Source organism: Diabrotica virgifera, chromosome 7, assembly GCF_917563875.1.
Source record: "Diabrotica virgifera virgifera chromosome 7, PGI_DIABVI_V3a".
Taxonomy (NCBI): Eukaryota; Metazoa; Arthropoda; class Insecta; order Coleoptera; family Chrysomelidae; genus Diabrotica; species Diabrotica virgifera.
Window position 1 is genome coordinate 42,862,011 of NC_065449.1, and position 12,766 is coordinate 42,874,776.

A 12,766-nucleotide genomic window follows, 5' to 3' on the forward strand; every position below is an offset into this window, starting at 1 on the left:
TTTCTTATCATTTTTCTGAAAAGTGGATAATTTTAAAGATATAAGCGATTTAAAATCCGAAAATGCGCTTTAAATCGCTTATATATTACCTTTTGAGAAAAATGACAAAAAAACTATTTTATTTAAAATGTCCCGAAAAAGCTAAAAAATATATTTTTCGGAGGAAAATAGGAGATTTTTGCAAATAGTGCGCGCCGCACCGGCAAAAAAATCGGAAGGACACGCATAATTAACAATTAAATAACAACGGTGTAAATTTAAGTTAGACCAGATCAGTCTGCAGAATCTTGAAAATGAATGCTTAAACTACAATTCAAGTACTTGGCAACCTCAAAAATACTAATTTAAATATGAGTTTTTAAGACTTGAATATGCGTATTTTCGCATTTTTCAGATTTTAAATCGCCTATAACTCTAAAACTATCAACTTTTGAGAAAAATCACAAGATACCTTTATTGTTTAGAATGACGCAAAAAACCTAAAAAAATATCCTTCGGGTCAAAAAAGGTGATGTTTTGTATTTGTTTAAAAAATTTATTTAAACATAAGTAATTCCGCCCGGTACGCCGGTACCCTTCAGATTTGTTTAAAGGAAATCTTTGAAGATGAATCCACGAAGAAACCGAATCAGAATTTTTTTCAGACGGGAGCGGTCTCACCACATGTACTATTGGGTCTACAGTCAATCGACCATTTTTTATAAACTATCTTTGTACTAAGAATTCGGTAAATACTTACTTTTTGAGTTATTCGCAAAACAATTTCTGAAAACAGGGTTGACAAATTGATATTTTCACTCGTGAATTAGTCGAAATATACTTATTGACTTTTATTTTAGCGACGAATTTTTTACGATATCTAATCTGATTTCTGGTAAAAATGAATATACAGGGTGTAACAAAAATACAGGTCATAAATTAAATCACCTATTCTAGGACCAAAAATAGTTCGAATGAACCTAACTTACCTTAGTACAAATATGCACATAAAAAAAGTTACAGCCCTTTGAAGTTACAAAATGAAAATCGATTTTTTCCAATATATCGAAAACTATTAGAGATTTTTTATTGAAAATGGACATGTGGCATTTTTATGGCAGGAATATCTTAAAGAAAAATTATAGTGACATTTGTGCACCCCATAAAAATGTTATGGGGGTTTTGTTCCCTTAAACCCACCCAAATTTTGTGTGCGTTCCAATTAAATTATTATTGTGATACTATTATTTAAATTCAATATTTTTAAAACTTTTTTGGTTCTTAGTATTTTTTCGACGAGGCAGTTTTTATCGAGTTGCGGCTTCTGTTCTAATATGTTTACGTAGAGATTATATGGGGGTTTTGTTCCTTTAAACCTCCCAAATGTTTGTGTACATTCCAATCAAACTATTACTGCGATACCATTAGTTAAACACAGTGTTTTTAAAACTTTTTTGCTTCTTTGTATTTTTTCGATAAGGCACATTTTATCGAGATGTGACTTCTTTTTAATATGGTTCAAAATATACCTAAAAATTTAAATCATAAATAAATTTTCCTATTATTATCAAGTCTCCATAATCGTACTTAGCCATATACAAATATGTGGTGGATTTGACAAATAATATGCAAAATATCTCGACAAATACCGACTTTTCGAAAAAGTACCAAGAGGCAAAGAAGTTTTTAAAGCATTGTGTTTAACTAATGGTACTACAATAATAATCAAATTGAAACGTACACAAAAGTTTGGGGGGGTTTAAAGGAACCAAACCCCCATAAATTTTTTATGGGGTGTCTAAATTTCATTATAATTTTTTCTTAAGATACTACTGCCATAAGAATGCCACATGTTTATTTTCAATAAAAAATCACCAATAGTTTTCGATATATTGGAAAAAATCGATTTTCATTTTGTAACTTCAAAGGGCTGTAACTTTTTCTATGTGCACATTTGTACTAAGGTAAGTTAGGTTCAATCGAACTATTTTTGTTCCCAGAATATGTGATTAAATTTATGACCTGTATTTTTGTTACACCCTGTATATACTAGTGGTGTAATTGCTGTTTGGTGATTTGTTCTCGATTATCTGATACCCTGTTGCAATTTTAATTTTATTAGCAGGGGAGTCTCTTCGTATGACTCTATTAATATAATCATGTGTAGGCAGATTCCCTCGGGGTATTACTCATAGTGTAAATTACTAATCAATTCTCCACTTTACTCGCTGCAGTGTAATTTAAACCATCTAATCCGAACGGATGCTGGCCGCTCTATAGATATCCTATTTCGCAAGTTAGTCCTGTGGTCTTCAAATTGCAGTTATTGTTTTAGAAAATACACTAATCACAAAAAGTATCGCCTTATTTTGGAAACAGAAAAAAAGTTTCAAAATAATTTTTAATTTTTAGCAGAATATTATAATAATCGTCTATCGTCTTCTTTCTTCTTCTTCTTCAGGTGCCATCTCCGCTACGAAGGTTGGCAATCATCATAGCTATTTTAATTTTTGAGGCAGTAGCTGTAAATAGTTGTTTTGAGCTGCATCCAAACCATTCTCGCAGGTTCTTCAGCCATGAAATTCGTCTTCTTCCGATGCTTCTTCTGCCATCTCCCTTTCCTTGTATTATAAGTCGCAGGATGCCATACTTCTCGCCCCGCATCACATGTCCGAGATACTGTAGTTTTCTTTCTTTAATTGTAAGTTCAACTTCCTTCTATTTACCTATTCTTCTCAGTACTTCGTTGTTCGTAACTCTAGCTACCCAGGAAACCCTCATAATTATTATATAGGTCCACGATTCAAAGGCGTTAAGTCGTCTCATTGTCTCTACATTTAAAGTCCATGATTCCACTCCATAGTATAGTATACTGTATACTGTATACGTAACATTTTGTTAGGCGTACTTTAAGAGCTACATAGAGTTAAATCTTTGCTACATAGGACCTTTTTCATTTTCATAAAAGTAGAATCTGCTTTTTCGATTCTGACTTTTATTTCTGCATTGTAGTCATTATTTTCTGTTACAAGTGTTCCTAGGTAAGTGTACTTTCTTACTCTTTCGATCTGTTGGCCCTTTACTATCAAGATTTCGTTAGTATTATGGTTATTTCTACTAATTTTCATAAACGTCGTCTTTTTGATATTGAGAGAGAGTCCGTACTCCCTACTACAACTTACTATTTTACTCATGGAGTTTGAAAATAGATAATAGAATATCTAACAAAAGCACGGGCAAATTACGTAAGCGTGAGCCACGTTCGTTATTCACTCGTAATGCCAACCCACCTTTAAGGAGACGATAGACGAGTATTATAACCAGAGTCAGGCAAATATGCAACAGTGCATATGCATATGCATTTGCATATTTTTGTAGTTTCTTTCGAGTTTTGCATATACTGGTATATTTAAAAATAAAGTGCATATAATAGGTTTTCAAAGCGAATTTATTTGTTTATTCATGGTTCAAATCCCTTCGTACCTGATATTTCTTTGTGGATCAAGGCATCCAGAATTAATCATTGATATGGGAAAATTATTATGCTCAGCATGCAATAACTAAATACACAGTAAACCTAAATATTTTAAATTGCATAAAAATAATAAGAAAACCAAAGAATATAAATTTTTTATTTAAAATGCTTTAAATAACCACCGATATAAAAATTATATAGTTTACTGTAGGAATTTTTGAAGTTATACTTCTTTAGGCGCGATTGAGATTGAGGGTGAATTTATATTGATCTGCTCGCATGCGCACACCGACAGTTTGGTATTAGTCTTTATACGGGCTCTGATTGGGTGTTGAAATGATTTGTCAATAATTATTCAATATGGAGGTAATCGGTAAACAAAAATGTTGTATAATATATTAGTTTTTATTGTTGTGAGGACAGAAATAAAAACAAATTTATAATTATAGTGACTTCTTAAATAGCTTTGAAAAGCCACAGTTACGTAATTCTAAATGTTTCAGTTGTATTCCAATAAAAAATTATCTTCATACCTATTTGGAAAATGTAAAAAAAATAAATGTACTTACCTAGTACTTGCTATGCTATACCCCTAGTAGGCAATGCTTTAATTTACATAATCTGATTACGAACAAACTTTCTACAAATTTTCATCTAATGTATCGTTTTCTTACTCTATATATTGTTGTATTTTAATTCGACAAAAATCAAACTAATAAAAATTCATATAAACAAAATGTCAAAAAGTTGTTCAGTTTGTGTATATTCCCACATGACGTATACGTGAAGGTGGTGCAGTTTGAAATCGCTTCGACTCTCGTACGGCGGGATACACGGGAAGTAGGTTCAAGCCCAATGCAAGTTATATCATTTTTTTATTTTTTTATAGATTTTATGATTGTAAGTATATTATTATATAATTTTTTTCAGAAAATACGTATTTAATTAAAATTTTTGGCAACAATTATTGTTCAGAAATCATTTGTGGCATTTTTCAATGTGTTTGTGTGTGTTTTATTCTTTTATTTTTTTAATTTTTGGTATTGTTTTAATAAAAATTTTTGGAAAGTAGTAGAGAAACTGTTTAAAGCATATTGATTTCGTTGAAATCATATAATAGAAGTATAACTTCTCACGTGCGTACAAAGTACACACATACTTTTTTTTGCATATTCCTTGCGAAAAAAATTCCAGAGAGTCCAGCATTGCAAAACTGCTTTACACACCGGTAAAAAAAAAGAAATTAGAATCGGGAGAGAAAAAGAAGCAAGATTTGATATCTAGGTGCTTAAAATCAAGTAATCGGAAATCAAGTGAGCAAGAGACATTTTTAAACATGATTTGTTCGAAGCATTGTTAAGCTAAAATATATCTTTGTCCAAATTATCAAACGAAAATTTGCGAATGTTTCTTGGAAAATACTGCAAATGGAATATTCCAAGTGAAAGAAGCTTAAGAAGAAACGAGGTTGATTTTGAAGGTATATTCAGCGGTACTGAGTAAAATAAAATTAGATATAGGAGACAATTATTTTTATGTATGTGTGGATGAAATAATTGATTCTTGTAGAACTTCTAGATTCTTCTCAAACGAAAATTTGCGAATATTTCTTGGAAAATACTGCAAATGGAATATTCCAAGTGAAAGAAGCTTAAGAAAAAAACGAAGTTGATTTTGAAGGTATATTCAGCGGTATTGAGTAAAATAAAATTAGATATAGGAGACAATTATTTTTATGTATGTGTGAATGAAACAATTGATTCTTCTAGACGTTGCATCGCAAATTTATTAATCGAATCTCTTAAAAATGAGCAAGCTTTTAAATCGCATTTAATTGCTTCCGAGCTGTTGAATAAAACCAACGCACTAGGTATCAGTTTTAAGGTTTTTGCAAGACAGTTTAGCCATTTTTTTTTCTTCCTTTAACTGTTCCCAACGTAAAATTTTTCTTTTTCTTTCAGATGCTGCACCCTACATGGTAAAAGTGGGAAACAATTTGAAAATTTTTTATCCACGTTTAGTGCATACAACTTGCCTAGCACGTGGTTTAAATAGGGTCGCAGAAGAAATTAGAAATAAATTTCCTCTTGTTAATAATTTTATTTTAAATATGAACAAAATATTTCTTAAGGCACCTATAAGATATCAGTTGTATAAAGAACATTTGCCGAATCTTCCTCTTCCACCAAAACCTATTGTTGCTAGATGAGAACTTGATTATAGGCTGCAATGTTTTATGCAGAAATTTTTGCTGAATTGAAGCCAGTAGATTCTTCCGAACCACTTATATTTTTAAAAAATTGGTGGAAAATAAAATAGTACCACAGCAACTTTCATACTTAAAATATTATGTATATACATGAATATTTGACACAAATAATAAATGCATATACATGCATATTTGACACAAATAATATGCATATATATGCGCATATATCTTTATGTGATTAGTGTATGTTAAATAAAGCAAATAATCCAAGCAAGCATAATAAAAAAAGATGCAGAAAGAAGTTCTCAATTATTGTTTCGAATAATACCAAACATGACCCCCACGGAGAAGGGTGGGGGGTAAATTTAAAATGTTAAATAGAAATCCCGCGATATTTCGCAAAATAAAAATCAGATCGAAAAACGGGAAAATACACTTATTCAATATTTTTAAAAGATCTATCGAATGGTATCAAACACGAACCTCCGCGGAAGTGAGGTGAAGGGCTACTTTAAAATCTTAAATAGGAGCCCCAAATTTTTATTGCAGATTTGGATTCTTTACGTAAAAACAAGCAACTTTTATTCGAAACATTTTTTCGAATTATGGATAGATGGCGCTATAATCGAAAAAAACTATTGTTGGAAATGGAAAATTAAATTAAAAAATGGAAAATCCCCACTAAAATGGAAAATTTTACTTAACTTTTTTTTGGTTTTAGGACCTAATAATCACAACCCAATAGGTCCCCAAAGCGCTCGAGTGAGTGCAAATTTAGCATACTTTCCGCCCCTACTATAAAGCTAATTCTCATTTTCTACTCAATTTTCTATTCAAGAAAAATATTTTTTATCCCCTTCATCTATTCAAAAACACAAAAGTGCAATATAAAACCCATCACACAATGGAATGGAATGAAATATATTCATTTAAAGTCGGAAAGCATGCGAACGTTCAAAAGTAGATAAAACTAAACTGGCGTTTAGAAAAAGTTTTAAAAAAGCGTCAAAAGGGAATTCAAACAGGATATATCACAGAAAGTAGCAGCTGTTCCAACGTAAATCGATTCGGAGATGCTTAACTACATCCGCGGTATAATTTACAAAATATACAGAAACTCTAAATTTGCATATTTATATTTTACAGATACGGATAAAAGCCAGAAAATTGACTTGGTATACAAATAAAACATAGAAGTGTTATTGAAAACGTTTTTAACACTTCTTTATGTGCTCATAAATTTTTGAGTTCACTTCACTTCCATTTTCTATTATTAGTAAATTAGATTACCAATTAAAATCTTTATTTAATTAAAAACTTTATTGAATATTTAGTTTCTAAAATCCACCAGGAAAATAAACTTCCTGTAGCTGGCTGTATATCATAAATCACAAAAATATTAGATTTGTTGTAAGAGGTATATTTTAAAATGCCCTAAATAGGGGTCACAATAAGACAAAACGTTTTCGGATTAAGAAATCCATCATCAGTGTTCTAAAAGCCCTAAAAATAAGTATAACCGAATTAATTGAGAAAAAGTTAAAAAATTGACAGAGGTTTTAAAAACCAAGAGGCCATACTTACAAAAATAGCATGCCTGAGCCACCAAAATGTGTTGGGTAAAAACCCTTTAAATGTAAACGATTATATTATGTTACATATTGTTACATATTGGATTTCAATGGCCAACTGACAACTGAATTCAAGAGCAATCCAGAATGACGTTAAGATCTGTCAATGTAACCTAGTTGTATTATTATTTCAGCCACAACGTTTAAAGATTATTTTAATATTTGAGATAAAACAGTATCAAATTTACATATTTATGTTGGAGTTAAGTTATTCGAAAATAGATGAAAAATTCTTTAAAATAATCCATTAGTTAAATAATCAAATAGGAAAATAAAATATTTAAGTTACCACAAGTTATGCAGTCAACAATAACAATAGTTGTGTTAGTGGTATGGTATTAATACAATTATACAAATAATGGGAGAAGGCCTTATACGTATAGACGTCTAGGAACACAAATTGTATGTAATGTGTACATATGTGTACAAATCTAAAAGTATTAATTGAAGGATAAATGTTTGATGACTGATACCTTGCTTAGAAGTGTAAAATGTAAGTGGACCCAACATAAATTGGATAAAGGTGGAATATGTAATATGATAATTAAAGAAATGCTGTTTTTTGTATCTGACTGAAAATGAAACTAAAAGTAGCTTGATAAAACTAAGTCCTCCAGAGACCTGACATCAAATTGCTTGAAAATGAAGTGATCGAAAAATATAGGGGGAGTTGGAGGGTATGAAAAGTCTGACAGAGTATGTTGTGATATTGGACCATGAAAGATGTGTAGTGTGTTGTTATGATAGGAGAGTTTTCTAATCGATAAACTATGAGATATAGTCCAGAGAAATAAGATTTTTCTCGTGACACATCCCCCTCCAGACCGAAACGAAATTTTTTGAGTAGTATGGACATCTATATTAATAACCTTTATGTTTCCTGCAGCCGATTTTGATGATATACATACTTATAAAAAAATGAAGATCAAAAAACGGTAAATTTTCGCTTTTTTCGTCTATAACCAAAAAGTTAAGCATTTTAAACAAATTTGAGAGTAAGAAACTCATACATCGTCTAAAAAATTTCAATATTGCGTCCGCTGAATTTGTCTATCCTTATTGGTTGCTTAGAAAATTGCTAAATAATTCATAAATTTAAATTTTTTATAAATATTCATAAATTATGTAAAAATTAACTTGGAACCTTCTTATTACACGAATTGCTGAGACCTCTGCTTAAATTATATTTTAAATTTCAAAGCAATTGGTCAAATAGTTTAAAAGTTATTTAATTTGTTTTCCCCAAATTCACTTTTTTGCGACACTTATAAGTCAGAAAATTATGAGTTTACAATAAGACTTCTGACAGTTTATGGAAGAAGAACATTTATAATATTGACTTAATTAAAAAAAATGAAAAAAGTAATTTTAGCAGTGTAAAATTATTTTGCAAAACACGTCGATTTTTTGCTTATTTATAAACAATTGGAATAACTTTTTAACCGTTACCTGTAGAAACATTATTTTTTCATATTTGGAAAAACTGAATTTTTATACACATTTAGAAAGAAAAACCATTGTCCTATTACGATTAGGGACAAAGTTTAGCCCCCCCCCCTTTTTTTAATTCACATGTCTTTACAAAATAATTTTGCAATATTTAGAATTATTTCTTGTTATTTTTTTTTAATTATATTAATATTATAAATCTTCTTCTTTCATAAAATATCCAAAGTATTAATGTAACTCCATCATTTCCTGACTTAAAAATTAATTTGGGATAAACAAATGAAATACCTCTTAAACTATTTGATCAATTGCTTTGAAATTTAGGGTATGATTTAAGCACCAGAAGTCTCAGCATTTCGTGTAATAAGAACGTTCTAAGTTAATTTTTACATAAGTTATGAATATTTATAAAAACTCAAAATTTATGATTTATTTTGCAATTTTCTAAGCCACCAATCAGGATACACATATTCAGCGAAGCCGTGTTAAAGTTTTTTATACGATTTATGAGTTTCTTACTCTCAAATTTGTTAAAATACTTAACTTTTTGGTTATAGACGAAAAAACGAAAATTTAGCGGTTTTGATCTTCATTTGTTTATAACTATGTATATCATCAAAATCTGCTGCAGGAAACATATAGGTTATTAATATAGATGTCCATACTACTCAAAAAATTTGGTTTCGGCCTGGAGGGGGTTGTGTCACCAACAGGATATTTTTTTCCTTATTTCTCTGAACTAACAAGACTAAGAGAAGAGGTTGGCTGGAATGAGAATCAATTCTGAGAGATGTGGTGGTATATGCGATATAGGAGCTAAAAAATATTTTATTGGAAAAGAAAGCAGGTGTGAAATAATGAGAATGTGGGCGGATGAAGTACGAATGAAGTACTTCATTCGTACTGCATCCTCCCAAATTCTCATTATTTCACACCTTTACTTTTCCAAAAAAAAATTTTTAGCTCCTATATCGCATATATCACCACATCTCTCAGAATTGATTCTCATTGCAGCCAACTCCTTCTCTTAGTATTATTTCATAGCTTATCGATTAGAAAACTCTCCTATCATAACAACACACTGCACATCTTTCATGGTCCAATATCATAACATAGGGGAGACCGGGGTTGGTTGTCATATTGGGTACGTTGACATTGTGCATTTAAATTACGCGCCTTTCACAGTAAAACATACCGCGTCGGCCTGTGGATGCACAAACCGTTTGCGCTTATGTTACCATACGTTCAGTCAAAGTTGTAACGTTATCCTGTGAATATAGTGCTGATTTGCGATTTTGCATTTGGTGAGTAATTTTTTGTTTTCGTACACTTTTTTAATACGATCTAGTAGAAACATTTAAGTTATTTCCTATGATGATGGTGTGAAAGTATATTGAGAGCTCTTTAATCTGACCTAAACAAATTTATAGTTTATGAATTCATAAACACGTGTTAGCCATTTTAGTTGAAAACCCGTCATCGGGGTTGGTTGGCATTTTATGAATGGGGCAGGTTGTCACGTTGTGCCAACCTGTCCCGTATATCACTAGGAAATCGATTGATTTTAACAAAAGTATTATCTAATTATATTTAATTACTTGCAGATGTAACCATGCGAACCCATAAAAGAAAAAAACAGAGCGAGGAAAAACACCTGCTGACGTTATGGAAAGAGCTGTACGTGCTCATATTTCCAGCAACAATTTACTAACAAACTTAAGACCATTTCTTAAAGCTGGCGACAGAAAAATAAATACCAAAGGAGAAAGAAAACGACGTTCCACTGCAATTCTCACAGACACAACAATCAAAAAAGCTTTAGAAGTGGAAAAAAGGTAGTCCAGGAGAAGAAGGCAGCAGGTACTGCTAGAAAAGAGAAAAGAATAGCAAGAAACTCTGCTTACACTTCAACCAAAACGACGGTTGATAATGCCAAAAAAGATTTATTCGAGAGAAAAATAAAGAAGAAGCGTCAGTTAACAGTATCTTCAGATGAAGACTCAGACCAGAATAATGGTTTCTATCTAGTTTGCATTGAGCCACAAACCAATAGTCGCCCTGGAGAACAGTGGATCGAATGCATCGAATGCAACTTTTCACCACACTTCAAATGCACTGATGGCAATATTGTACCATATAGATATCAAAACTGCGATTGTTATAAATACTAACAGTATTTCTAAATACAGATTTTTAATTATTTTATTAATTAAAAAAATTAAGGTTGTTTGAATTTATACCCTCTTATTAAATACATTTACCTATACTTTTTCGGCTTCTATTATTTTATATACCTACTTATTATTGATTACTGTTCCTTTGCATCTTTTTCAAGTGTAGTTATGTTTTATAGCTATATGCCAACCTACCCCAAGGGCTGTGACAACTTGCCCCAATCACGGGGTAAATTAACATAGGTTGTAGAGCTACCCTTATTATTTTATTTGAGTATGTTGGAATACATCTAGAGATCTAGAAAAAAAGGGAATATTGAAGTAATATTCACTTTATCTTACGGTAATGCGCACTTATAAAAACAAGTAATACTAATCTCAAAAAAAAATGTAATAGGCGAATCTATGACAACCAACCCCGGTCTCCCCTACCCTGTCAGACTTTTCATACCCTCCAACTTCCCCCCATATGTTACGATCACTTCACTTTCAAGCAATTTGATGTCAGGTCTCTGGAGGACTTCGTTTCATTAAGCTACTTTTAGTCTCGTTTTAAATCAGATACAAAAAACAGTATTTCTTTAATTATCATATAACATATTCCACCTTTATCTAATTTATGTTGAGTTTACTTACATTTTACACTTCTAAGCAAATTATCAGTCATCAAACATTTATCCTTCAATTAATACTCATTTGTATAAATTCGAATAAATTTAACTCCAACATGTAAATTTGATACTGTTTTTATCTCAAATATTAAAATAATCTTTAATTAAACATTGTGGCTGAAATAATAATAGGTTTGTTCTAGCATCAGTCTTAAACGGTTTGAAACCATCAGCGAATAGTGGACCAGCGCGACTAGAGGGGATAGCACTGGTGACTGTATTATGTTCTCTCACTGACCAACTGTTTGCTGACGGTTTCTGACTAGTTTGACTGTTTTCTAGAACAAACTCGCTACAATTAGGTTATATTGACAGTTCTTAACGTCATTCTGGGTTGCTTTGAATTCAGTTGTAAGTTGGCCATTGAAATCCAATATGTGAGGTTTTCTCCAAAAAAATGCCAACCACGTGGAAAGAGTTCTGTGTTGCCCTTGGTAACATCCAGGCATATCTAGAACATCATTTAAATTTTATATAAATTATGTAACATAACAGAATCGTTTACATTTAAAGAGTTTTTACCCAACACATTTTGGTGGCTCAGGCATGCTATTTTTTGTAAGTATGGCCTTTAGTTTTTTAAAACCTCTGTCAATTTTTCAACTTTTTTTCAATTAATTAGGTTATACTTAATCTTAGGGCTTTTAGAACACTGTTGATGGATTTCTTAATCCGAATACGTTTTGTCTTATTGTTACCCTTATATAGGGTATTTTAAAATATACCTTTTACAACAAGTTTGGTATTTTTTCTATTTAATTTATGTTTATGGTGTGATTTGTTCTAATTATATGCACAACAGGCCCTTCAGACATAAAGTATTTTTATAAAACACAATCGCAAGGTTAACTAATTCCAATTATTGTAAACCAAAGTCAAACTTAAGTATATACAAAATTACTACTACCTGCTTTGAAGGAACTGATGAACAATATTTCTCCATTCACTTCTGTTTTGTGCTTTTCTTTTCTCAAGTCCCTCATCTTCATGTCTTTAAAGTCTTTCTCTAATTTATTAATCTATTTCGTTCTTGGTCTACATCTTCTTCTAGGACCGATTAGTTTTCTGGTCATATGTAGTTTAGCATTCTGTTCCCTGTCATTCCTTCTAAATGTTCCAACCACCTGATTTTTGGCTTGACGAACCTGGTGATGGAAGGTTCTTTGTATTGTTGTATA